This window comes from Balaenoptera ricei, chromosome 15, assembly GCF_028023285.1.
Source record: "Balaenoptera ricei isolate mBalRic1 chromosome 15, mBalRic1.hap2, whole genome shotgun sequence".
Lineage (NCBI taxonomy): Eukaryota > Metazoa > Chordata > Mammalia > Artiodactyla > Balaenopteridae > Balaenoptera > Balaenoptera ricei.
The window spans coordinates 16,585,293-16,612,047 of NC_082653.1; the positions used below are offsets into that span (position 1 = coordinate 16,585,293).

Here is a 26,755-nt window from a genome sequence, read left to right on the forward strand (position 1 = left end):
ATTTTAGGGGAGTTAAAGGATTTCTGCATTTGAAATGTGTCCAAAAAAATAAGAAGGATTAATGGATGGGTAGAGAAATGGATAGATGGATAAATATGCAATAAAGCCAGAAAAAGTAAAATGTTAATGGCCAAATCCAGGTGGTGGATATACAGGTGTTCACTGTAATATTCCTTCAATGTTGTTTACTAAACTGTCATAATAAAGTGTTAAAGGAAAATATCTTGTATATTGTGGTGGCAATTGTTTAAAGACATTTTTTTTGCCTGACATGTTGCCTGCATCCTGCTATTTATGATGCTTTCCCCTTTAAAAGAATGGAGGGAGAGAGAAAGAGAGCACTTCCTCTCTCTCTTCCTTCCTTCCCTCCCTTCCTCCCTCATTTCATCCTGGAAATAGCAACTAAGTGCCAGCACTGGGTTAGCAGCAAATGCCTCTCAGGTTCCCCTCCTCTATCAAGCCCTGCTCACCCCCTTTCCCCAAACAGCATCTGTTACTCCCTCTGATGGCAACTGTCTTAGACCCCAACTAAAGGCCATTCCAGTTTTAAGGAGATTAGAGGTACTTGGGAGCCCCACTGTACCATCAGCCTTGGAGAGAAAGAATCTGATTTATCTTTGCATCCCCCAACCCCAGCTCCTGGTCTGGCATGCAACAGATCATACAGGACCGTCTAGGGAATGCAGAGACAGAGACAGAGGAAAAAGTGTCCTGTGTCCAGCAGGTAGAATTCTAGATGATTTTTTTCAAACTTTTTTTAATGGTGTCAGATTGCCTTTTGGATAAGAACACACAGGTCGCCTAGGGGCCCCAATGATGCTGTCAACAGGGCTTTTCACCCATCGAGGGAGGAGGAACCAGCATGCTGACTTGCAGTGATGTTTGTTTGCTTGGCTACGCGTTTATTGTTGGCTTATTTATTTTTTCTTTTGTTTGCCATGTGGTTCCTTTAAAATATCCAGAGAAGGAAACCACTACACATAAAGAAATTTGAATTTTTGAATGCCCGCTTCCCATCTGAAATGTCACTTGCACGTTAAGTCTCTGTCCCTGAGTTGCTGTGGCAACCTCGGCAGCACTCTTTGCCCGGGGTGACAAAGGGGCCCTTTGTTAGCCGGGAGGCCAGGTCTGGGTGCAGGGACATCCTATTCAGCCCATCGTAACAAAGGAGCACACGTCCCCCTCTCTGAGCAGGGCAGCCGCCGGCCCGATTATGCCTGCACTGTTGACAACCTTCCATGGGGAGACCGGGAAAAGAAATCCCCTATTATTGGCATCTTTGAGCCAAAGTTGTTTTTTTTTTTTTCCTTTTTCTCTCTCTGTGCTGCTTGCTGTACAAAAACCCCTGCAAAGGGCCCCACTCATGCTCTTGCAGAGAAAAATACCAATTGTGAGGCCTCCCTGGAAGAGGGATGAGGCTCCCAATCTTAATTGAATCTCCTAAACTTGGTTATTAAAATGGCAACTCCAGCAGCAGTGGGTGAGAAGGTGGGTTCTTCAAATTTTAGCAAGCAGCCTGGCTCTGGCCCAGAAAGAAGTCCTGGCCGCCCCTGGATCTGGAGTGACCTCTGTACCCAAGAGCAGGGGGCTTGTGCCAAGGGCAGCCCCCCACCACGTATTCTGATCAGATCTGGGGCTCAAGTGTCATTCAGCCTTGGACTTTCCTCCTCCCTCAAAGTTGAAACCCCGGGGAGGAGGTGGGGTGGGCACTGCCCAGGGAGATGGCTGAACTGGCCCTGTGAGAGCAGGCTGGGAACGCAGCATCCTGACTTCCAGGCCTGGGCTCTTCGGGGTCACTGGTGGGTGGAGAGCAGCCCCAGGCCAAGGCTACAGCCCATGGCCCTCCTCCTGCTCCCAGAGCCATGGGCTTCCAGCCCTCCACCTGCAGGTTAGGATCATTTGAGGCCCTTTTCCATTTCCTCTATCACTGCTCCCACCAGAATCATCTTTCACATTCCTCTTTCGGATCCAGTGATGTATGTAGAAGCTAAGACTGGGGGCTCCAGCAGAGCCAGAACTGGTGTCTGTCTTATTCACTATGCACCAGGGGCCAGCACAGAGCCTGGTGCACAAGGTGTACTCTGAAAAGTACTTGTTGAACCAGTGAATCAAGAATGAGTGAATCTCTCAGTATGGACTCATTTCATTGTACCAACCACTCCTTGAGGTTGAAGCCATTTTCCTCATTTAATTCCATTCTTGCTGTCCTCTGTTGTAAGGACCAGGGCTGGAGCAGGCTACCCAGGTGACAGATGTGCTCCTGCCCAGAGGGGCTGCATTCAGACAGTTGTGTGTGCAGACCCTGCAGTCGAGGACAGTGAGTGCCCAATGAGGGGGTGACCCCGGGGCTGCAGGAAGCAACAAGGGAGGATGCAAGGAGTACAGAAAGACTTCCAGGCTGAGGACACTCCCAAACAAAAGAATGACCAGAGCTGGCTGAGCAAAGAAGAATGCTTTGTTCAGATGAAACAGCAAAAGGAAGGCAGAGTGGTATGTAGTAGCCCATGATGTGCAATAGCCCCATGAAGCTGGCTGTCGGTAGAGAGTACAGAGCATGGCAGAGAGGCCTGGATACAGCTGGAGAGGCAAAGCCAGAGGGAGGACCCTATGAGCCAGGCTTAGGAGCTCAAAGCCAAGGTGACCATGGACAGTTGTATACATTGTGTACTGTGTAAAGGGGGTGAGTAGAGTTGAAATCCAGCCTGCATTCTGCTGGCCAAGCCCTGTGGCCATGGCTGAACCTTTCCACTTAAAAAGGCAGCAAGGTCAGTTTGTAAAAACATCAGTTACTCAGATGCCTGTTCCCAGGGGTGGGCAGCTGTGTCCTGAGTCCAAACTTCAGGCGGTGTTTATTGGGGGGAGGGGCTGCCAAGTCCAAAGGGAGGCCAGGCAAAATTCCGGATGAATTAGCAGGTCCTGGAGAACCATTCGGAGCTACTTGCGTTGCCAGGGATGTCTGAACATGCACCCTCAGGTCCACCCAACTTTTCCAGCCTTCCGCAACAAGGGGTGAAGCCATTTGCAAAGGAACCGTGGAAACTCTCAGCCTCCGAGTCAATTCTAAATTAAGAGAGAAAGGAAGGCAGGAGGAGACAGAGTATGAAAAAGGGCAGAGGTTCTGGTTTTTGAGGTCTCCATGGGATGGGGCTAGAGGAATTGTGAGAAGGCTGAGGATGGTATAGTGAGGCCTGCAAGTTGAAGGTTTTAATTTAATGTGGGGGAGTGGCAGTACTAAGGAAGAGACAGTCTCTAGGGTGTGTCCTCAGCAGTGAGGATGGGCTGGCCTTCAGAGAGAAGGGTAAGTCCAGGACCAGAAGACCGGGTGGCAGGCTGGATCCCAAGGTGGGAGAATGAAGCCTCAGGCCAGCAGCTAGACTTGGGGGCAAGGGGCAACCAGACCATGACCTCCTCAAGGAAGGACAGGGGTGGAATCTGCCTTGTGTGCATGGGGCTATTGCACATCACGGGCTGCTACATACCACTCTGCCTTTCTTTTGCCGGTGCCCAGCCCTGCTTCTTGCACATGGTACGTGAGCTATAAATATTTGTTCAATCAATGACCGAATAGATAACATCAGTGACCCAGATATTCTGAATGGCATCTGTGAATGTCTGAGAGGTTTGGAAGGGAAGGAAGCAGGGGAGGGTGTGCCAGAGGAGAGGAGTATGCAGAGAGGGTGCCTCTTTTAGGGTAACATTAGCTGCTGTAACAAATAACCCCCCAATTTCAGTGGTTTAACCTCACTGCAGAGTCCAATCTAGTTGTTACTCTTTGGTTGACAGCTTTCCTCCATGTGTGATTCGGGGATCCAGGCTTCCTCTCTCTTGGGCTCCACCCTCCCCCAGGGCCTTGGAGTTCTTTGCATTGAGCTGGCAGATAAAGGCCAGGAGAGGGGAGAAGCCCCAGTTGCTCCGTACAAACCCCAACCAAGAAGTGACCTGTCACTTCTGCTCACCTTCCCTGGATGAGAACTAGTCCGTGGCTAACCCTAGATGCAAGGCACGCTGGGAAATGTAGTCCCTGCCTGGAAAAATGCCTCTTCAGAACAGTGTTACACCATGGGAGGGGCAGCACAGATTTTTGGTTCAGCGACACAGGAGGTGACAGGGATGTGAAGAAGGTGGGTACAGGTGTGTGGTCGTGGCCAAGGACAAGAGCTGCTACCAAGTGAGCCTTGGATTGAGCTCTGGGCCTTGCTTGAGATTCTAATTGGAACATGCAGGTGAGTTGTGCAGGGGTAAGGGTGGGATGTGACTCTCTCACATTTGATCCTCACTGAGTCTTGGGAAAGGGAGCTCATCAGCTCATGACCCCTTCTTAACAGATGAGGAAACAGGGTCCAATAGAAGACCTTGGGCAAAGTCAGAAGCCAGAACTGGAACCCAGGGCATCTGTTTCCCAGTCCTGGCTGACCGATCTAGTCCACTACATCTAAATCGATCCTCCAGAACACCACTGAGATTTGTGTGTCATTCCAGAAAAACATCCCAGCACATCATAATCTTTTTCCCAAGCTTCTAGAGAGCAGCCTGTGACAGCTGGGAGGAGGGGCCTTTATTCTCGGGCCCTGTGGGTGGGGCTTGGCCAGGCTCACCCTGCTGGGTCAGGGATTCTTCCCTTATTGCTCAGCAACTCGGTTACAAAGTAGAGGAACTTTGAACTTGTTTTTAAACACTATCAACTCTGCTCTGTGTTCGTTAATTTCCCTTTGTCCTGAAGCTGGACCCAGACAAAAACATCTTTTCCATCAAAAATTCAAAAGTACCCTTACAAAGTGACAGTGGATGAAATAACAGCATTTATGATAAAATCCCCCCACCCTCTTTTTTTTTTCTTCTTCTTTTTTTGGCCTAGCACCAAAAATCAAATGCCAAAAAGGCAACCCATCTCAGCTGCTTTGAAATAGGCTGTGTCAGTTCAAAGATTGTTTCACTTTGGACACTGTGTGACCCTGTTTGAGCCTCTTATGAAATTCATAAGCACAGGCGGATCATCAGCCCTACACCCCAGTGCTCCCCCCATGCCTGGCACACAGCAGGTTCAGTAAACTTAGGATGGAATCCCAAACCCTGGTTTTCTCTGACTCCCCCAGAAGGCAGCCAATTAAAGTTGGAGGAGAAACCCCTTACTTGTGGTTTTCCATTTTAAACCCAAGTGTTCTCACATTGCCTTAAAATGTATCAACGCAATGGCACCAGAGTATTGCCAGTACCCAGCTCCATGTGGATCACAGCAAACAATCAATAAATCTTCTTTGAATGAATGAACCAATTCAGTAATTAATGTCCCAAGATGGGCTTTCACTCATCACATTATTTCCTGAAGCCAAGGACATGAGGGTACCTTTTCTTTAGCAAAGGGAAGTCACTGCAAATTGGAGGATTGGGATATGCGAAATGACATCTCTGGGGCCTGTGGCACCCCCCTCTGACCCCAAATCCTACCTGCCTATGGCTCCCACCCCCAAATCTTCCTCTCCGCTACTCCCCTCCTCCCTGCTGCTTACAATCTCCACCCTCAGGCTCTGCACACACCCCTTATTTCCCACCCACCTGTTCTAGCCTCTCACCTTCCAGCTCCGATGCCCAGCATGGCCTCAAGTCCCCTGGGGTCAGCCTCTGAGGGAAAGAGAACTTGCATGACTCCTCCTAGCCCCCATCACTGCCCCTTGGTGGGGAGATAACGGGAGGGTCCAGGGGGGCCCTCTGGGTGGAGGAGTGGCGGAGTGGGGTTCTTTCATTTCCTGGTACTTAGTAACCTCCCCATGGCCCAGCCTGCCCACCTGGAAGCTATCCCACCGAACTGGGAATTCAGGGAGGCAGATACCTGCAGGAGGAGGGGTGGACAGAGTCTAAGGCTCTTTGCCCCTCCCCCAACCTAAGTATTTATTTAACCCTCAACTTTACTCCAATCTCAAAATTAATATTAATGCTATCAACCCTTTCTCTCATATATGTTTTTAAAGTTTTTCTTCCACATTGGTGTTTATCTTTTACTCTCATGCCTTCTTTTGCTGTATAGAAATCTGTCCTCAAAAAAACAAAAACAAACAAAAGAAATCTGTCCTCTTGCAATTAAATCTGTCAATCTTTTCCTTTAGTTTCTCTAAAGATCACTAAAATGTTCTCTTGGGGTTTTTCTTTTATGTTGTATGGATTTAAGGATTGCTTTTTTTTTTTTTTTCTTTTCATCTCTGATTTATCTCTGAAGTTTATTTTGGAGTAAGACCCGAGGACGGTTTTTAGCTTAACTTTTTATCCCAATGGCTAGCCAATTTAGATACAACTTAATAAATAATTCATCATTTCTTCCCCAAATGTGAAACACTGACTTCATTATATGACAATAGCCACGGACCCTTGAGTCTACATCTACGCTCTGTGGCCCCTTTAATTAATTCATCACTCCCCATCCCTTTTACTTGCAACATGCTTAGGTAAATGGGTAAGGCGAGTCCCACTCACGCCTCCTTTTCAGGAAATGCCATTCTATTCTTTCATACCTACTGTTCCAGATATATAATAATTGTTAAATTCCCATCAAGTTGAGGGGGATTACCTTGAATTAAAGACTAATCTAAGAAGAACAGACATCCTTACTATACTAACTCTTCCTATCCAGAATAGGAAGTCCTATTAGGTACTTATTATATTTATTAAAGTCCTATTCTATATCCTTGAGCGGAGATTCATTATTTTCTCCATATTAAACCATTTCCTGATCTTGTCTCCTGGAATCCTCCTGGATGCCCTTTTTTTACTTGACTCCCAGGACTCCACACTTTCCTACTTTTCCTCCTGCCTCTCAAATGGCTCCTTCATGGTATCTTTTGCTGGTTCCTCCTCTGCTCCCAGACCTCTTAACAATGGGCGCTGAAGCTCAGACTTAAATTTGCAAGGATTCTCCCAAGTGAGTAATTCAGTGATAAATATCTTTGTGCAAATGGGTCTTCTCATGGTTTGAGTACTTTTCTCCTTATCGTTCCCCACCAGTGGGGAGCACTGAGCAAAAGAGCCATGGAGGGTATGATTTGTTCTCATGTGAGTACTAACTATGGTTGCCTAGATTCTTGCATGGTCATCTTGGCTCAGTGCAGAGAGCTTTGGGAGACTGGGGTAAGAAAGCCACTTTGTCTTAGGGTTAAGCTTCCATGTTGACCTATGAGGATAGCAATCTCAATTTGAAATGCCAATGCAGGAGCTCTATTTAGAAGGAAATTGTGGTTGATTGCAAAAATGGCCCCTCCTCCACGTGTGGAAGAATGATGTCTGGACTAGTCAGTCCTGGGTTCGAAACGCAGCTCTTCTCTCTACTCACAGTGAGGCCTTGGGGAATGTAATAACATCTTCTGAACCTCTGTTTCCTGCTCAGTAAAATGAAGACAATAATATTTAGATGTTGTGGGCAATTGATTCATTTATTCATTCATTCGGCAAATATATATTGAGTGCCTGTCATACGCTTGGCGTTGTTTTAAACACTGGGAACCCAGCACTGATAAAACAGACAAAAACTCATGCCTTTGTGGAATTTACATTCTAGGAGAGGATAGAAAATGACAAAATAAACAAAATTGTAAGAGCCAGTGTTAATGCTAAAAAGAAAAACAAAGAAAGGAAATGGAATGGAGTGAGGGTGTTGCATGTGAGGCAGGAAGGACTCTTGTTAAGGTGACATTTGACTGGAGCGTGTCAAGGGTAGAAGCAGCAAGATCGTTTACGTGCTATGGTGATTACTGAGAGAGGTGATGGTGGCTTAGGATGGAGTGGTGGCCATGAGGATGGTAAGGTTATCTCACCCTTAGTGTAGTAGGACCAAAAAGTTCAGCCTGAGAAAGTATAAGAATTGAATTGCCATTGAGCTTGAGCGTGGAGCAGGTGTAGGGGAGATCAGGAGTTCAGTTGGGACAAATTATACTGGAGAAGTCTGTTTACTTCCGGATGGAAAGAGCAGGCAGGTAGCTGGGTGTATGGGTCTGAGCTCGTGGGAGTGGCCCAGACTAGCAATACAAGTTCAGGATTAAATAAGAAAATCAAATAAAGTGTTTGGACCCCTGTGAATCTTAGAAAGGAGACAGACAGGTCTATACCGGGCGCTTGTCTAGGGTGACTCCCTGCTAACTTGCTCCAACATATTAACGTGGAAAATCACGTTAACTTTGCCTCTGCAAAATCACACATTTTTTACATGTCACATTCCCTCTAGGCCTCTCACTGATGGGTTTGAACAACCAGTGTCCATCAGGAGGACCTTTAGAACTTTTTCCAAACACTCCTTCCTGACTTAGTTGTGCCCTTGTGGATTCCAGCTCAACGGGACTAGGTCTTCATTTTATAAAAGGTCCCCAGGTGGTTTTTGTGGACACCCAAGTATCATCCATTGGTCAGAACCTTGAATGCTAAACTCATAATGCCAAGAATATTATTTTAATAGAAAGAAATTGGAAATATACAAATAATAGAGGTGGGTAGACTTATCCTCATTTTATAGGTGAGGAATCAGCAGCTCAGAGATTAAACAATTTTCCTAAAATCACATAGCTGGTGGCCGACAGCCAGGATTTGACACAAATGTTAAGGCCAAATGCATGTTCTTGTCACTACACCACCCTGCTGCTTGGTCACTCATAATCCCACTGAGGAGGGGAAAGGCTACTCTGACAGTCTGAGTGATAGATATGTGTCAGGGGTAAGTCCCCCTGCCCTCTTAGCCAACTCTTCAGCCTGAAAGAGGTAAGGATTTAGTCAATGTGTCCCAAATTCTGGTATAATCAGAATCCCCGGGAGGATTCCTGCGCCTCTGTCCCAAAAGTCAGATCTGAGTGAGAAACACAGCCTTAGATGCAAAGTGCTAGCTGCCCCAAATACTCAGTCATTCCTGAGAATCTTTCTTCCACTTCCTTCTGATGCTCAGCACCAGGTCTCCTCCCCAGGACCCCTGGTCCTTGGGTCCTGGCAGAAGAGGGTTAAAGCCCTGAGAACTCGGGGGCTCTTCTCTCATGAGAAAAGAATGTGGAGGGGAGCAGCTGAGCTGGATGTGGGCTGTCCAGTGCTGAGCATGGCCATTGTTGCAGAACAATTGATCTCCAGGAACAGAACAGCAGACGCTAATTATGGGACACTTGTGTTGTCATGTAATTATGAGGCCTCTGTGACCATTAGCATAAGAAACTAAGCTCACTGGCTTGTTTTGGTCATAACTTTCCCCAAACTGCTCTACTCAGGAATCTGAAGAAGTAAGACTATTAACTCAGAGTATCATCAAAGACTCAGCCCAGAGATTCTCGAGTTTGGTCACGTTGAAATCTCCCAGATGCTTGACAGATATACGTACTCTCAGGACCCACTTCCAGAAACTTGGGTTTGGTGGGTCTGAGGGGAAATGAAGGGAAGTTAGCCATTGAAATCCACAGAAATCCAAATTTAGCCCTCCTTGGGAGCTGGCAGAAGTCCTGGCAACCATATTGGAGTATTCTAAGTACCCTTGCTCCCTTTCAAGGACTCTGATGTTGCCTGAGCCTTGTGAATTAATAAACACATCCTCAAACCCTGACCAAACCGCAGGATAGCCCACGAGGAAGAGCAAGTCGGATGACGATTTCTCTGCTCACACAGAGCCTCGGATCTGATGGGAAAATAAGAATCAGAGAAGACAGTGATATAAAACTGGAGTGATGAGGGCTCTGAGGTGGGGAGAGGATGAAGAAGGAAAATGACCTCATTGGAGGGTCCCTCAGTCTCTGATCACTGAATTAGTCAGGTGACTTCAGACACGAGTCAGAAATCTATTGTGATCTAGCTTAGGCAAAAAAGAATAATTAATGGGTGTGTTTCCTTAGTATGGAAAGAGCTGCAGCTGCTGCAGAAATAACCAGAAGCCAAAGTTAAATGCCTCCAGAGCTCTCTCTAGGCTTCATTCTTATACACTGGCTTTCTGGGCCACCTGAACACCACAAACTCCCTCCCTCATACCTTTCACACTCTCCCATCTGAAAGATGCTACAGGGCTTCCCTGGTGGCTCAGTGCTTAAGAATCCGCCTGCCAATGCAGGGGACACGGGTTCGAGCCCTGGTCCCGCAAGATCCCACGTGCCACGGAGCAACTAAGCCCATGTGCCACAACTACTGAGCTTGCGCTCTAAAGTCCATGAGCCACAACTACTAAGCCCACGTGCCACAACTACTGAAGCCCATGCACCTAGAGCCTGTGGCACAACAAGAGAAGCCACCTCAGTGAGAAGTCTGCACACTGCAATGAAGAGTAGCCCCCGCTCGCCGCAACTAGAGAAAAAGCCCGCTTACAGCAACGAAGACCCAATGCAGGCAAAAATAAATAAATTCATTAATTTAAAAACAAAAACAGATGCTCCACCACTTCCTTTAACTCCAATTTGAAAACTCCTAGGAAGACTTCTGATTGGCCCAATGGGATCCATTCTCCAGCTCTGGTCCAGGGAAGAAAGCTGCAATGACTGACAGCCCACAGAACCAAAGGGTGAAAGTAAGATGGGGAGTCTCTCCCCCAATAAGAAGAGAGAGGGACTGAGCAAAATTTGTTCCCTATAGTTACATACCCTATTCCATTTAAACCTCACAACCACCAAGTGAAATAGGTAGACTTATTCTCCATTTTGACAGACGAAAGTTTCTCAATGTCACACAGCTAGTCAGTGGCAAAGCTGGACTTCCTGACCAGATCTCCCTGTATCCCACGTCCATGCTCTCTGTTGTATTGTGCTGAATGGCATGTCAGGTGCATGAGGAGAAGGACAGGCAATGCTGGGGGGAAAATGCACCGGAGACGGGACAGGTGAGTTGGGATCATGTTCTAGAGAGACGTGAGTGTTAGACTAAAACTTAAGCTCTTATTTAGAATTCAGTGGGGAGCCACTGAAGTTTTCTGAGCAAGGGTGTAATATTGAATTTTTGGTGCTAACCCAGATGTCTAAAAGAGCTGGGCATGTGCTAGTCAGTGCAGAAAGAGGTTAGGTTCTGAGGGACCACACACTGTTCACAGAATCATAGACTCTCAGCTTCTCCACCTCAGCAGAGCTGTCTGTCAGTCACCCTCACCTAGACATCCTCAGTCCCAGGGATGGCCAGGTTCTGGACTCAATATTTTTATATATATTCCCTCCTTAACTTCACAATAAGGAGAAAATAGGTGTCATAGTCTCTATCATAAGATCCTGGTGAGCAGCTGGGAATATAAAGAATAGAGCCCCCAAAGGAGTCAGAAGGGGGAAGGTGGAGTTAAGGGCTGTCAGCCAGGTGAGAGTTCAAGGCAGCATGCTGAGTTCAAAAGGAAACTTAGGGTGCTTGTCAGAGAAAATGAAGCAGGACTGAACCTGTAAAAAGAGAGTGATATAAGAGGGGTTAGTTGTGCTTAGAAGTATACACATAGGCTTTGGAGCTCGAGAGAGACTTGGACTTGAATCCTAGGACCAGTGGATACCGCTGAAACAAACTTGGTATCCTATATCTATATCTTGTCATACCAGGAGCAATCCATGAGGAGAGGTGGAGACGTAGAGGCAGGCAATGAGAACACTCAATTTTTTTTAGAAACTTTAGCTATGAAGGGGAGAACAGAAGCGTAGTTATAGGTATTTCTGATCCAAAGATGCTGGTCTTTTAATGGAGAAATGAGAGGACATTAAAACAAAGATAGATATGGTGGGGTGATGCATGGAATATTATCTTCTAGGTTTTCCCCACCAGGTCCATTTGTTAAAACCAGAATCCTCCCACATTGTCCCTGAAATATGAGACCTGTATGACCCCAAAGGAGGTAGCTTCAGAAGAATCCAAGAACAAATATGTCTTGTTTTTAACTTTTGATTTTAAATGCCTTCACCTAGAAGTAATACAAGAAAGATACAGAGGACAATCTATACAATGATTCTATTAAGTACAATCAGGGGAAAAAATGATTAAAATGTAAAAATAACACCTATATGAAGGCATTTGAGAGTTAAAAGAGCAGGGAAAAATTACCAGGACAAGCTCCAGGAGGAGGAGGAAACCAGCGAATGTAAGTTTGGCAGTTGGGGACACTTTCCCTCAAAAGGTCATTCACCAATTCTGTAAAAGTTCTGAGAAGAGAAGTGGCACTTTCAACATCCTCAAAGAGGGCAAAAATAAAGTTCAGGGCCCATCAAGATTGGGGGAGAGTGGTCATCACCACAGGTTTTGGGTTTTCACCTTGAAAGTCTATACCCTAAAGTTAAGAGTAAGCTGGAAGATGACCATCCCCTCCCACAGGGACCAAAGCCTAACTTTGGACTAAGGTAATTCTACATTGCTAGTGTCCATAGGCACTTGCTAGAATTAAATGCAAATCCTCTCTGGAGGAAAATTACATCCTCCTGGGCCTCAAATTATTTCTACAAGTTTTTATATGTAGTGTCCAGCACACAATCAAAAATAACCAGGCACAGGAGGTGATGATACGATATGAATAAAACCAGCAGAAACAACAGACAAATGAATGGTTTCACAACAGCTCCAGGTTTTGGAGTAATCAGATACAAATTTTCAGATAAAAGGAAAGATGGAGAATTTCATTAGGGAACTGGATATTTTTTTTAAAGAAAATAGAACCGCTGGTATGTTTTCAGGGAGAAGGAGAGTGGTAGGAATGAAATCAGAAAGGCAAGGGCCAGATTGCAAATAGTTTTAAAGGTTACTGTTATTCTAAGAGCCATCGGTAGGCCAGCAGCATCAACATCACCTGGAAGATTAATGCAGAGTCTCAGGCCCTGCTCCAGACTTATAGAATCAGAATTTGTATTGTAACAAATCCCCTGATGATTGGTCTGCCTCTTAAGGATTGAGGGGCACTGTCATAGGCCACTTGAGGACTTTGGATTTTATTCGACATGTAAAGAGAATCCACACGAGGGATGTGAACAAAAGATTTATGTTTTTAAAAGGATCCCTCTGGCTGCTGTGTGAAGAGCAGGCTGTATGGGGTCAAGGGAGACCAGTTTCAACATTTTTTACAACAGTTCAAGAGAGAAAGAGAGCGATTAGTATCTGGGACAAGGGTGAGGGTGGTGGAGGAAGTTAGAAGTGATCAGATTCATGGTGAATTTTGAAGGAAGAGGTTAATAGAACTTGAGGATGAATTGGGTGCGGGGGTTGATGAGGGAAAGAAGAGGATCAAGAATAACTTTTAGGTGTTTGAACCTGAGCAGAAAAGTGCATGATGGAGTCATTAACTGAAATAAGGAAGAGTGAAGGAGAAACAGGTTCTGGGGTGGGGGTGGTGGTGAGGAGATCAGTCAATACTTCTGTACTCTCCTTTGGACAGTTTACGTTTGAGATGCCTATTAGATATTAATTGGAGGTGTTGAGTTGCCAGGTGAGTATATAAGTTGAAGATAAAGGGAAATGTCAGAAGATATAAAACAGAGAGTCATCACTGTGTAAACGATGTTTAAAAAACAACTGTACTGGGACTTCCCTGGTGGCACAGTGGTTAAGAATCCACCTGCCAATACAGGGGACACGGGATCGATCCCTGGTCCAGGAAGATCCCACATGCCACAGAACAACTAAGCCCATGTGCCACAACTACTGAGCCCACGTGCCACAACTACTGAAGTCCACGCACCTAGAGCCCATGCTCTACAACAAGAGAAGCCGCGCAATGAGAGGCCCACACACCACAACAAAGAGTAGCCCCCGCTCGACACAACTAGAGAAAGCCCTCATGCAGCAACGAAGACCTAACGCAGCCAAAAATAAATAAATAAATTTTTTAAAAATAATAAAAAAATAAAAACAACGTACTTAACTCCTGATGATTGTTGGATTAAAGTATAGGACCAGAAATAAGAAGATCATGATGAAAGAGGACTGGTAATTAACAATAAAATCAATTTAGTATGGAATTTACTCTAAATATTATGTATTTCTAAAAATAAACTCTCAGAAAAGAATTGCCCTAAATTTTAGTCCTTACAAAATCTTTCATATTATGGGAATACACTCTCAATTTCTTTATTTTGAACAAAAATCCTGTTTGGGGAAGAAACATCAACCTGAAATGACCTCAATCAATGCTGGTTTGGGATGATTAGAGATGGCACCTGACAGAATCAGTAAATAAGGAAGGCAAAGAAATTTGACACAGATTTAGTAATTATTGCTGGAGGTATCATCTCACAATTGCAAGTGTCAGATGTCTTTGTAAACAAGCCTCTTAAAGCTCACTTTAAAATCAATACAGGAAATGGTTGTCTGTGGAAATCATGCACAAACACCTCCAGGACAAATTAAACAACCCAAAGCCCGTCCTGACATAATGTGTTACTGTGGCTTGGGATAAAAGTTTCTGTGATAGCAAAAATATAGATTCAAATGTTAATGTATCTCAAATGCCTTAAATGGAAATAAAGATAAGGTGGTGTGGAAAACTGTTAGATGATTTTAAAAAATGGCCCTACAGATGACAAGAGCACTGATGTCCAAGATGCCGGTGAAGAGCTTGAACAAAATTGCTCCTTAAAATATGAGTGGAAAAAAAGCAGTAAATTAAATTATTTTTATAATATATAATTTTAAATGTGTGTGTAATTATTCCAAAAAAATTTATAAGTAAATATCTATTTTAGTTATGCACTAATGGTTTTTTAATATTTAAGTTGGCTAAGAATCTGGAGGCTATGCTAAATTGGAAAATGGATGGAGATATGCATTATATTCTGGGCTGCCCTGTATTTAAGCCATATATGGTATTAGATATTCCTATGGCTGTAAAACTAAGTGCTAAGTTATGGCACTATCTCCGAGTTGGAGGCATGAAGAGAAAGACATGGGTGAGCCATGAGAAAATCAGAGACCCACTGCCCTACACAGACACCATTCTGAGGTTATGGTAATGGGGCCGAATAAGCCCAAAGCTCCTATCACATCTCTCCGATCCAGAGTCCTAATACTGCTGAGGGTACAACATTCTAAAGGAGGAAAGTATACACATGTACACACACACACATACACACACACACACACACCATGGATGTTATCAAGGCAAAGGCAGAATCAGGGAGGATGGGGCTAATTGTCTTGAAGCTGTTTTCTCAAATATAGACCAATATCATCAACAGATACAGGTTGGGGTGGAAACACGAGTGGCCTTCAATACAGAAAGCCTATGGTTATGATTTTTTCCTTTAGCTTGACATCTCTTCAAACTGGTTGATCCACTCCCAAAAAGGGAAAAAAATGGGAGTCAGAAGGGGTACCCACAGTGGGCCAGGGCACTTCCCCATCTCCACGTTGCCCAGGAGGTACAACAAATATAGAAAAATGTACCAACTTCCAGTTAAAGATGATGAATTGAACCCAAGCATTGAGCTCTGCTCCCTTTAGAATTTCCATTAAAGCAACAATAAGGGGATTTAGCAACAACAAATAAAGCATAGATTAATAAGGACCAATAGGAGAAAGAGCAACATCAAAATTTTAGAAGATGGAACAATGAGACATGTTTAGCTGAGAACTAAGAAAGCTGAGCTCTAAGACAGCAGGGGTAGAGACTTCCCTGGTGGCGCAGTGGTTAAGAATCTGCCTTCCAACGCAGGGGACATGGGTTCGATCCCTGGTCAGGGAACTAGATCCCACATGCATGCCACAACTAAGGAGCCTGCGAGCCGCAACTAAGGAGCCCATCTGCTGCAACTAAGACCCCGCGCAACCAAAATAAATAAATAAAATGTTAAAAAAAAAGGACAGCAGGGGCAAATAAATTTATACTAAACCCCCTCTGATCTCGCCAAAATAATCAGCAATTGTTATCAGGTATCTCTGGATGTAGAGGGGAAGATTCGACTAAAAGCTGGATGGTTGGTTGAAAGTCTGTTGAAGAGACTGTCGGGCACCCCTCACCCATTCCCTCCCTGATTCTTCACACCCAGACGGAGGACTGAATGTCTAGTTTCTGTACAAGGGACACCAAGCATCTCTGAAGGGAACAAAAGAATTGAGTAAACATACACACCCTGGATCTTGAAATCCCCAAGCCTCTTGCCCTACTCATCTTGCCGAACTGTGAAGGCCAGGCCCTCTGTGAAGGCCAGGCAATTGTAAAAGTTTTCTCTGGGGAATCTGAGCAGGGCAACAGGAAAGACCCTCAGATGCTAACATTGGGGTTGCCCACAGATATGGCCGGTGAAATCACCCACAGTGAAACTCACAGTCAACAAGCTCTATTCATGTTTCAGAGCTTCCAATACTTTTCTTAGTCCCCTATTATTAAACATGTTCAGATAACTAAGGACTACCAGACATCGGAGAAAACCACTAATGTGAAAATCAGAGACAATTTTTTAAAAAAGAGGGGGTTATGGCAGGCAAGATAATGCCCCCGAAAAATGTCCATGTCCTAATCCTCAGAACCTATAAATATGTTATGTGGCAGGTTAAAGGCTGCAAATGAAAGTAAGGTTGCTAATCAACCGACTTTGAGATGAGGAGATTATCCTGGATTATCCGGATGAATCCAATCTAATCCTATGCATCCTTGAAAGCTGAGAACATTTCCTTGTGATGGTCAGAGAGAGATGTGACAACTAGAAAAGAGTGAGAGAGATGTGAGTTCCTGACTTTGCAGATGAGGAAGGGGGCTATGAGGAAGCAATGTGGGTGGCCTCTAAAAGCTGGAAAAGGCAAGAAAACAGATTCTCCCCTGGAGCCTCCAGAAAGGAACACAGTCCTGCAGACACCATGATTTTAGCCCAGTGAAATCCATATTGAACTTTTTTCCTACAAAATGGTAAGACAATAAATTTGTGTTGTGTTCATTTGTTACAGAAGCAATAAAAACCAATACAAGGGGGTTTCAAGAAACATATGATTCAGGAAGAAGACCTCCTTTTAAAAAGTATTAACTTCCTCAGAGGTATAAAGTACTGCAAGCATGAAACAGGAACAGAATTCTATTTTTGAGAAAAGAAAGATTCTGAGAACAAAAAAGTGCTCTTAAAGTTAAAAATAAGATAGGAGAGGGACTTCCCTGGTGGCGCAGTGGTTGGGAATCTGCCTGCCAATGCAGGGGACATGGGTTCGAGCCCTGGTCCAGGAAGATCCCACATGCCCTGGAGCAGCTAAGCCCGTGCACCACAACTACTGAGCCTGCGCTCTAGAGCCCGTGAGCCACAACTACTGAGCCCGCGTGCCGCAACTACTGAAGCCCGTGTGCCTAGAGCCCATGCTCCACAACAAGAGAAGCCACCACAATGAGAAGCCCGCGCACCGCAACGAAGAGTAGCCCCCGCTTGCCGCAACTAGAGAAAGCCTGCACGCAGCAACGAAGACCCAATGCAGCCAAAAATAAATAAATACATAAACTTATTAAAAAAAAAGAAGATAGGAGAAAAAAAATTTTTAAGTCAACAGCAGGACGGGAAGATACAGATGAGGAAATTTCCCAGAAAGTAGATAAAAAAGACAAAGATATAGGAAATTGGCAAAAAAGATTAACTATCCAAATAAGAGGAGTTCTGGAGGAATATAGAGAAGTACATAAACAGGTTCTGGTAGCAATTCTATTGTGGGCGGAGGTCCCCACACCAAAAAGCAATTCTCAGATACCAGCTGGGGGTCCAACAATTCAACTCAATTTGGACACTATATACCAGACTCCACAGGTTCAGTTTCAATCCTGTAAGACACATCCCCCCACCCAGGCCAATCACAAGTCCAGTTTGTCATCTATGCTTCCAACCTACTGGCTATAAATCAGAGATTCCAATCACCCACTCCTCGGGTTTCATTAATTTGCTGGAGTGGCTCATAGAACCCAGAGAAACAACTTACTTACTAGATTGCCGGTTCATTATAAAAAGATAGAACTCAGGAACCACCAGATGGAAAAGCTGCACAGGGCAAGGTATGGAGAAAGGGCACGAGCTTCCATGCTCTCTCCAGGAGAGACACTCTCCCCACATCTCCAATCTGGAAGCTCTCTGAACCAGGTCCTTTGGGTTTTTTTGGAGGCTTCATTATCATCTGCCATTGGGGATTGATTCAACCTCCAGCCCCTCTCCCCTGCTCCGGAGGTTAGGGTGGGAGATGGAGGGTGAGATACTGAAAGTTGTAACCCTCTAATGACACGGTTGTTTCCCCTGGCAGTCAGCCCCCCTCCTTAGGTTACGTAAGGGCTTTCCAGAAGTGACCTCATTAACATAGCAAAACACTCTTATCACAGGAAAAGTGAAGGGCTTTAGTAGCTCTGTGCCATGAAAGGGGTCGAAGACTGAATATATATTTCTTATTATAAATCACAATATTACTGTATGTCAGTAACAAAACAATAACAATTCGCCCCAAAGAGAGGACATCAATTCCCAGATTGAAAAAGCCCACGAGTATCTAGCAAGATACACAAAAAATGGACTAAAGGATATCATTGTGAAGTTTCGAAACACTGGGAGCAAAAAGAAGATTTTTAAAAATATTTCTGATTATTTTTAGACTACTTCATCTGTCCATTTCTGAGTGGAATATGATACAATGTCCAATGACAAATAATGAATTATCAACATCTCCCTGAGGTTCTGTCAATTGTTGCTTGATCCATGCCATCTCTTGTATCCTTTACTTCAACTGTTCTATTTTTCATGCTTAATATTGGTTCTTTTAAACAATTTCTTAATTTTTCTTCACACTCTTTACATCTTCCCTTATTTCCTTAAGTCTTTTTATAATGCTTATTTTAAATTCTGGATCCATCTGTCTCAATAATTCTGTGTCAGATGGGATGCATATAGTTTCTTGTCTTTCTTCCATAAGAGATGTACTTCTTGGGTGTCTAGTTATTTTTGGCCTCTGAGTCATGATCCCATGATGGCCAGCAGAGCACCTAGCTGTCCCGCGTTTACTCTACTGATACTGGAGGTCTGGGCTGTTGCTTCCAATTTCTGTGGTGAAGTGACCGTCAAAGATGGTATCAGGGCATTTCAGGAGGAACAGCTAGAGCAAAACTTTTAAAAAGCTTTCCTTTAAGCCAATGGGTTTTAATCCTGGTTCTTAAAAATGCCACCTCACCACAGACTGATAAAATCAGATGCAGCCTGGAGATGAGTATTGTCTTTCTCAACATTGTATTTTAGAAAAAAAAAAATTCAAACCTATAAAACAGTTGAAAGCAATAGTATAATGAACACCAGTGTGATCTTCACCTGGATTCACCAAATGTTGCCACATCTACTTCCTCTCTCTCTCTCTCCCTCCCTCCCTCATGGGAGTGCAGGGTGTTTAGTTTTGTTTTGCTGAACCATTTGAAAGTAAGTTCCAGACATCATAACTTTTCACCTCTAAGACTTCAACATGAGTCTCCTAAGAACAAGGTCATTCTCTTACATATCATTGTTATCTGGTGTGAATATTTTTAGAAGTTTCCTCAGATAATATTTAATTTGCATCCAGGATTGAGAATCACTGCTCTATCTTCCCACCATCGCCTTTACTTGCCTTATCTCCTACCCTTCAACATACATGAGCATGCACACACACACACCACAAACACAACACACACATATACACCACACATACTATATATCATGCACATCACACACGACACCTCACATACATACATACACACACACCATAAACATACACTGAAACACCACACACAGATACACACACTCCAGCTCAAGGCAGCCTTCAAACTCCCCAAGGATTTCCAACAGTTTTGTTTTATTTATTTGGCCGGGGTGACCAGGGATGAACCTTTGCCCACTGCAGTGGAAGAGCGGAGTCCTTACCACTGGACTGCCAGGGAATTCCGCAACAGTTCTTTGTTAATTCCTCAAATCCAAGCTTCCTCCTGTTTCTATAGTTTCTCCAGGATAGTTTGAGGGCAAGAGCTATCAACTTGGGCTACAAGGTCACCTTGACAGAAACTTGCAGCCCTTAGGCTCTGTATCTATTTCATGATGTTGATGTATGGTATTTGATAAAGCAGCGGAGAGATATCAGCATTTTAGGTGAAACACCACAGTCCAGAAAAACTGACGGCAATCTTAATGCAAAATTAAGTCTGATCTTGAATTTGTTCATAGTGTTCTTAAGAGTATATGAATTATTTCTTCATTGAAAACAAAATACACTAGGACTAAATTCACCCGCTCTCTCCATAGCCCCATTTCAGTCTGGGTTTTAAATGCCTGAAATAGTATTTTAAGTTACATGATGCAGTCTTCAAGTTCCCTTTTAAAAAAATTTCTGGTAATAGTGCATCTTTCCCCATATTTTTACCATGTTACATATTATAAAATGTTAATGGTTTTTCCAATCTGATGTGCAAGAGATGATGCTTCAGTGTTGTTTTCATTGCATTTCAATGGACATCAGCAAAGTCAAGCATCTTTTTACAAGCAAATTTTATTTGCTATTCATAATGTTTGCCCAGTTTTTAAAAAGAGATTTTTAAAGAAAAAAATTGATAGTCTCTCTCTCCCTCCACTCCTACCTTGAAATAACCAATATATTCTGTTGGTTGTGTATCCTTCTTAATTTTTCTCTAAATGCATCCAAATATATAGACACTTATATGGTTCTTGTAAGGTGATTCCCAAGCTACTCAAATACATAGGGATGGAGTGTGAGGTGTGGGGAATCACCAAGGAAAATCTGACCATGTTAGTCTGAAGCAAATAAAAATCCTAACTAGAATCCTAGTCAAAGATGAAAAAAGGAGACATAAGCAAAAGCTTCGCCACAAAGATAATGAAACAAACACAGCAGCACAGAGCTGTGAAGAGTATGCTTCTGAAAATTGAACCCATAAAGCATGAAAATTTTGGGCAAATCTACTTTCAACAGAATGGGAAAAAATCAACGGCTCAAAAAAAAAAAAAGATTAAAAAATGAGGTCCTAGAACAACAGATCAGGTTAACAAAAGGATGGGCAATACTAGGAAAAAATATTAAGGAAATGAACAATGCTATTGCAACATTTTAAAAAATAGTTTAAGAAGCAATGAAAAAGAGACTCATCATTGAAGGAACCCAAATCAGCAAGACTGAGCATAGATACGAGGAAAATAAAACAAAATATAGAGGCAAAGGACAAGAGAATGAGAAAACCCATATAGAGAAGACAACAGAGATCACATATAGGATAATTGGTATTCCTAAAGAAGAGACCAGAACAAACTGCATCGAAAAAAAAACATTTGAAACATAAAAGAAGAAATCTTTCCTAATATGAAAGAGAACTTCAAATTGAAGCCTGAAGCAGTCCACCAAAGAAAGGAAAAAGTGAAAGACAATAACAAGGCAAATTCTGATACAATTATTTCATTTTACATTTAAATAAAAATTTATGTAAATATCCACGGACAAGAAACAGAACCTTGACTTTTCTGCCATTCAATTAACTGCCAGAAGACAAAAAAAAGGTTTGAAGGAATAAAAGGAACATGGTCCCAGAATTCTAAGCTCAGCCAAGATGCCAGTCTCCTGTTAAGCAAACAGACAAGATGTTGTTAAACGTTGGAGAATTTGAGGAGGAGATCACTATAAAACTCTTCCTCAGGAACTAGTCAAATAAATAAATATTTTTGAACATGAAAGTTGTATTACGGAAGGGTTGCAGTGAGCCCCAAGTCCATCCAAATCCTAAACATGGAATTAAGACTCAGTAACCATGACAAATATAGTTATAAAACAGAATGAAGGTATTCAATTCCTTGGCAGAGAAAGGCACATAATACAAAATTAATAATAATTTCATTATAATACACTGGGACAAAAATTCAGGATACACAGATAAGTAAATCTGGTGGTTTAGATTTGGAGTTGAGATTGACAGAGGAAAGAACAAAAGGAAGTAAAAATGTGTATTTTCTTACTCATTTATAGAGAGACATGAAAGACCAGGTCTTACTTCTAAAATTGATGAATTGGAGAATCTAGGATTAATTGTTATTCAATTATTAATAGATCTAAAGCATAGAATCTATATAGTCATTAAATTACTTTTTAAATTATAAGCAATACAGCAAAAGACACAAAGCAAGTAATACTGCCATGAATCACAGCAACTAAAAACACAATAGCCTAACAACACTTTTAAACAACAGAAATTATTACGGCAATAAATGAAAATGGGATAAACATATTTTTTTTTAAAAACTTACTTGAATTAAAACACAAAATAGAGCTCCAGAATGTCTACAAAACACTTAAGTAAAACAGAATGATTCAGAAAGATTATGAGTAAGAGGAAAAGCAAAGATGTTCTAGGGAATGCAAACAAACAAGAAAGCAGAGCCACAGTGCTAACATCAGACAAAGTAGAATTCTCTCAAACGTTCAAATACTATGCAGTCTCTTGCCATTTAAATAATTCCAGTGCATAATGAAATTAAAATTTCAATTATTTTTACAAATTATGCAGGACTCAATATAAAAAAGTAGACAAAGCACGAAATGGAACACTAGAAACCCAATTATGAATACACCTGCAAAATACTAAATAAAATATTAGCACATAAACCAAAGAGTATGTTAAGAGAAAAAATGTGAGATTAAGCAATGATTGTTCAAACTTTGATAGACTATTAATATAAAAAGAAAAAGAATAACCTCAATAAATGCCAAAAAATCAATTTAAAAAAATAACATCTATCCTTGATAGCAATGTTTCATAAAATAAGAATAGAAGGATATTTTCATAGCATGAAACCTCCCTCCCTCACCCCCCCAAATTTCACACTGACATCAAATGACTGTTAGCCACACAATCAATGGGAAGACATTCGGGAACATTCCCCTTAAACCATGAGAAAAACAAAAGAGACTGTTATTACTCTCTTCTGAGGTGCTACCACTAGGCAAGAGAATGAAATAAGAGGTGTAGATATTAGGAATAAAAGCAAAATGATCAATATTTGCACATTATATAATTTTCTATCTAGAAAAAAACCAAGAAAATCAATTTAAAACCTGGTAGAAATAATAATAGTTTCAGTGAAGGCAGATGGTTTAAAAATAAATATACTAAAATCAATAGTTTTCTTAGATTTCCAACAATGACCAATTAGAAAATATAGCAGATTTTAAAAATTGCATTCATGCCAGCAATAAAAAGCAGGAGATACCTAAAAATAAACTTTAAAAAATATGCATGATCTATATGAAGAAACAACTACTTAACTCTACTGAAGTATTTAATAGTAAAAAAAAAAAAAGAAAAGAAAGAGAAAGAAAGAAAGAAAAAGAAAAATAGCATGTTTTTGGATAAGAACAAAATTGGTTAGGGTAAATACTTTTAGAAGATAATTTGGCAGTGTCTATCAAAATGGCAAATAAGGGACTTCCCTTGTGGCGCAGTGGTTAAGAATCCACCTGCCAATGCAGGGGACACAGGTTCGAGCCCTGGTCTGGGAAGATCCCACATGCTGCAGAGCAACTAAGCCCGTGCGCCACAACTACTGAAGCCCGCACGCCTAGAGCCTGTGCTCCGCAACAAGAGAAGCCACCGCAATGAGAAGCCCACGCACCGCAACGAAGAGTAGCTCCCACTTGCCACAACTAGAGAAAGCCCACGTGCAGAAACGAAAACCTAACGCAGACAAAAATAAATAAGTAATTTTAAAATAAATAAATAAAATGGCAAATAAGTATACCATTTTATTCAGCAAACCCATTTCCAGGGACCCTACAGAAATTCTACCACAAAGTACAAAATTACTATATGCAGAACAACTCAAGAATTTTGACCTGAGCAGTTGGGTACAGTTTCCAAAGTTAGCAAAGTTTATCAAATTGACAATATGTAGTAACAGCCTTAAAAAGTGCTTATCCATTTTCTTCCATTCCTAGGAATTTATTCCTAGGAAATAAGCATGACCATGCTCAGAGTTAGTTTCTGGGAAATTTATTGCAGTGGTGTTTATACTAATGAAAAAATACAAACAAGTTAAATGTTTAACAGTGGAATATTGGGGAGCACTTAACACTGATGTAGAAGAATATTCAGTGATATTGAAAGATATACATGATACACTGAAACATGAAAAAATCATGTTATAGGACAGTATATTCTGCATGATTAATGTGACTGAAATTTTGTTGAAAAAAACTAGTATATGGATATGATATGAATATATCTAGAAAAAAAGACTAGAAAGATACAAACCAGATGGTTGACAGTATTTGTCTCTGGGTTATAGGTATGATTCTTAATTTTCCTTCTGGCTATCTTTTCTGAATTTTCTTCAATAATTGTGTTTTACTTTCATAAAATAAAAACTGTTTTAAAATCGTTGTTTTCTTCTGTGCAAGGCTCCAAGGGAACTCAACCTGTCACCTTGACATGTAAGAGTACTTTGTGATTTTGGAAAAGTCTCTCTTCCTCTGGGTCCTTCAGTTCCTCATCGGTAAGCCAGAGAGTTGATGATCACCACGGTTCTTTGAGCACTTATCATGCTCTCTGGCTTCCTTTAAACCACCACCATTAGCACTGAGGGGTCCTTTATGGCACTGCTCAGAAGCCTGTTGCTGGTAAATTCACTCTCCAACCACAGCAGATACTGTGAGGGTCCCACCCATGACCCCTGGGCCTTGACCATACCAGTGCGGACCCAACTTCTAATTGCCATCATCTGCATGTCTTTGCCTGAGGGCTTTCTCTGGTGGGCAGAGCTCTCTCCTCATGCCTGCAGTCCGTCTAAGTGCTGGGAACCTAAGGAATCCCCAACCAGGAGCAACCTTCAAGCAAAAACTACCCGAGTTGGTGTATAGACACCCCAGCTCCCTCTCCTCATGGGTGGATCCCAGGATTCCCCACTGGGATTGACCTTTAGTTGCCCACTGTGGCAATGGGCTTAACTATGCACCCCATACTGGCTTCCTTCCCTTCCCTGCCTCGCTCCCCTGCCTGTGTGTCCTGGGATCACCTTCCGTATAAACCACATGCTCTGGGATCCTTGTCTCAGGATCTGCTTTTGGGCAACCCAAAGGAAGATAACTCACACTCTTCACCTCCTCTCCCCTCAAATCTCCAATCCCCACCACCTCAGCTGGGGACCTTGCCTTTTATTTTGTAGAAGAAGTAGAAGCAATCAGGCATCAACATGCATTCACACAAGAAACTCTAAAGGCCAACGCATATATGAAAACGTGCTCAGCTTCACTGATGATCAGGGATATGCAAATTAAAACAACCGACAGACCATTTCATAAACACCAGATTGGGGAGAGTTATCTAACAAGACCAAATGTTGCGGAGGAGGTGGAATAAACAGGAACTCTCATACATTCTGGGTGAGGGTGTTGGTACTCTCACCTCGGAGATTTGGCAATACCTAGTAAAGTTGGAGATGTGTCTGCCCTATGACCATATGACCCTATGACCCAACGATCCCACTTTCAGGTAAATACCTGAGAGTAACTCTTATACATGGGCTCAAGGATAATCACTCCAGCATTGATATTATTAGGAAGAAAAGAAGGAAACAAACTAACTGCCTATCAATAGGGCACTGGATAAGGAAATTTTAAAACATTCTTACACTATAACACTATGTTAAGGCAAAGGAACTACATCTACTTGTAAAAAGGTGAATGGATCTTAAAAGCACATGCTGAGTAAAAATAAGTTGTATACATTACACACATACATTATGGCACTATTTTATGTAAACATCAGAAGCCTCCCTAACAGTGCAGTGTATTGTCTGTGATCATACACAATGCAATGAAATTTAAAACATGGGTAGAATATGTTACCTTTTCTTTTCTTTTTTTAATTTTTTGGCTGTGTTGGGTCTTCGTTGCTGCACGTGGGCTTTCTTTAGTTGCAGCAAGCAGGGGTTACTCTTTGTTGCGGTGCAAGGGCTTCTCACTGCGGTGGCTTCTCTTGTTGCGGAGCCCGGGATCTAGGTCACAGGCTTCAGTAGTTGTGGCACGTGGGCTCAGTAGCTGTGGCTCGCGGGTGCTAGAGCACAGGCTCAGTAGTTGTGGTGCATGGGCTTAGCTGCTCCGCAGCATGTGCGATCTTCCCGAACCAGGGCTCGAATCCATGTCCCCTGCATTGGCAGGTGGATTCTTAAGCACTGCACCACCAGGAAAGTCCCCAGAACATGTTACCTTTAAGCACAGGTAGTGACATTGGTTACCTTTGAGGACTGGGATAAGGAAGGCTCCAAGTGTATCTACAATGTTTCATTTCTTCAAAAGAATTTTAATGCCTTTCTTTAACAGGGAGGGTAGATGAAGGGTGGGGTGGGGGGGAAGAGAGAAATAGAACAGATCAAAGCAAATATGGCAAAACAGTAACCTTTGCTAAACCTTGGTGGCAAGCTTCTGTTATTTTGTAATATTAAACTCTATATTTTTCTGGATGGTTGTAATATTTCTAAATTTAAAATAAAAATTATTGGGGTGATGGAAATGTTCTGTCTTGATTGTAATGATAGTTACATGACTGTGGACCTCGATCAAAGCGCCTTGAACTGAACACCTGTAATGGGTGCATGTTCTCACATGTAAATTATACCTCAATAAAGTTGACCTTAAAAGAAAGAACAATTCAATGAGATGTTGACTGGCAGGTGTGCAGCCTCTCCTGTGGGACCTGGTTCCACATGGAAGTGGACAGAGGGGAGAGATGCCACCGACTATGGGTCAGCCTTGAAGGTCTGTCCCCCAAACCTCAGGACCTCAGGGCAAGTGGGATACCCTTTGCTTTGGGGGAAGGGTGAACCAAGCCCTCCTCGTAGAGTGTAACTTGAGAGCT

At 42.7% G+C, this 26,755-nt stretch overlaps 1 protein-coding gene across 4 annotated transcripts in view; it reads right to left on the reverse strand.

The window, feature by feature from the left end:
* The window catches only part of TOX2 (TOX high mobility group box family member 2), a 271,714-nt gene that overhangs the window by 145,038 nt on the left and 99,921 nt on the right, over positions 1-26,755 (reverse strand). The window lies entirely within an intron of this gene.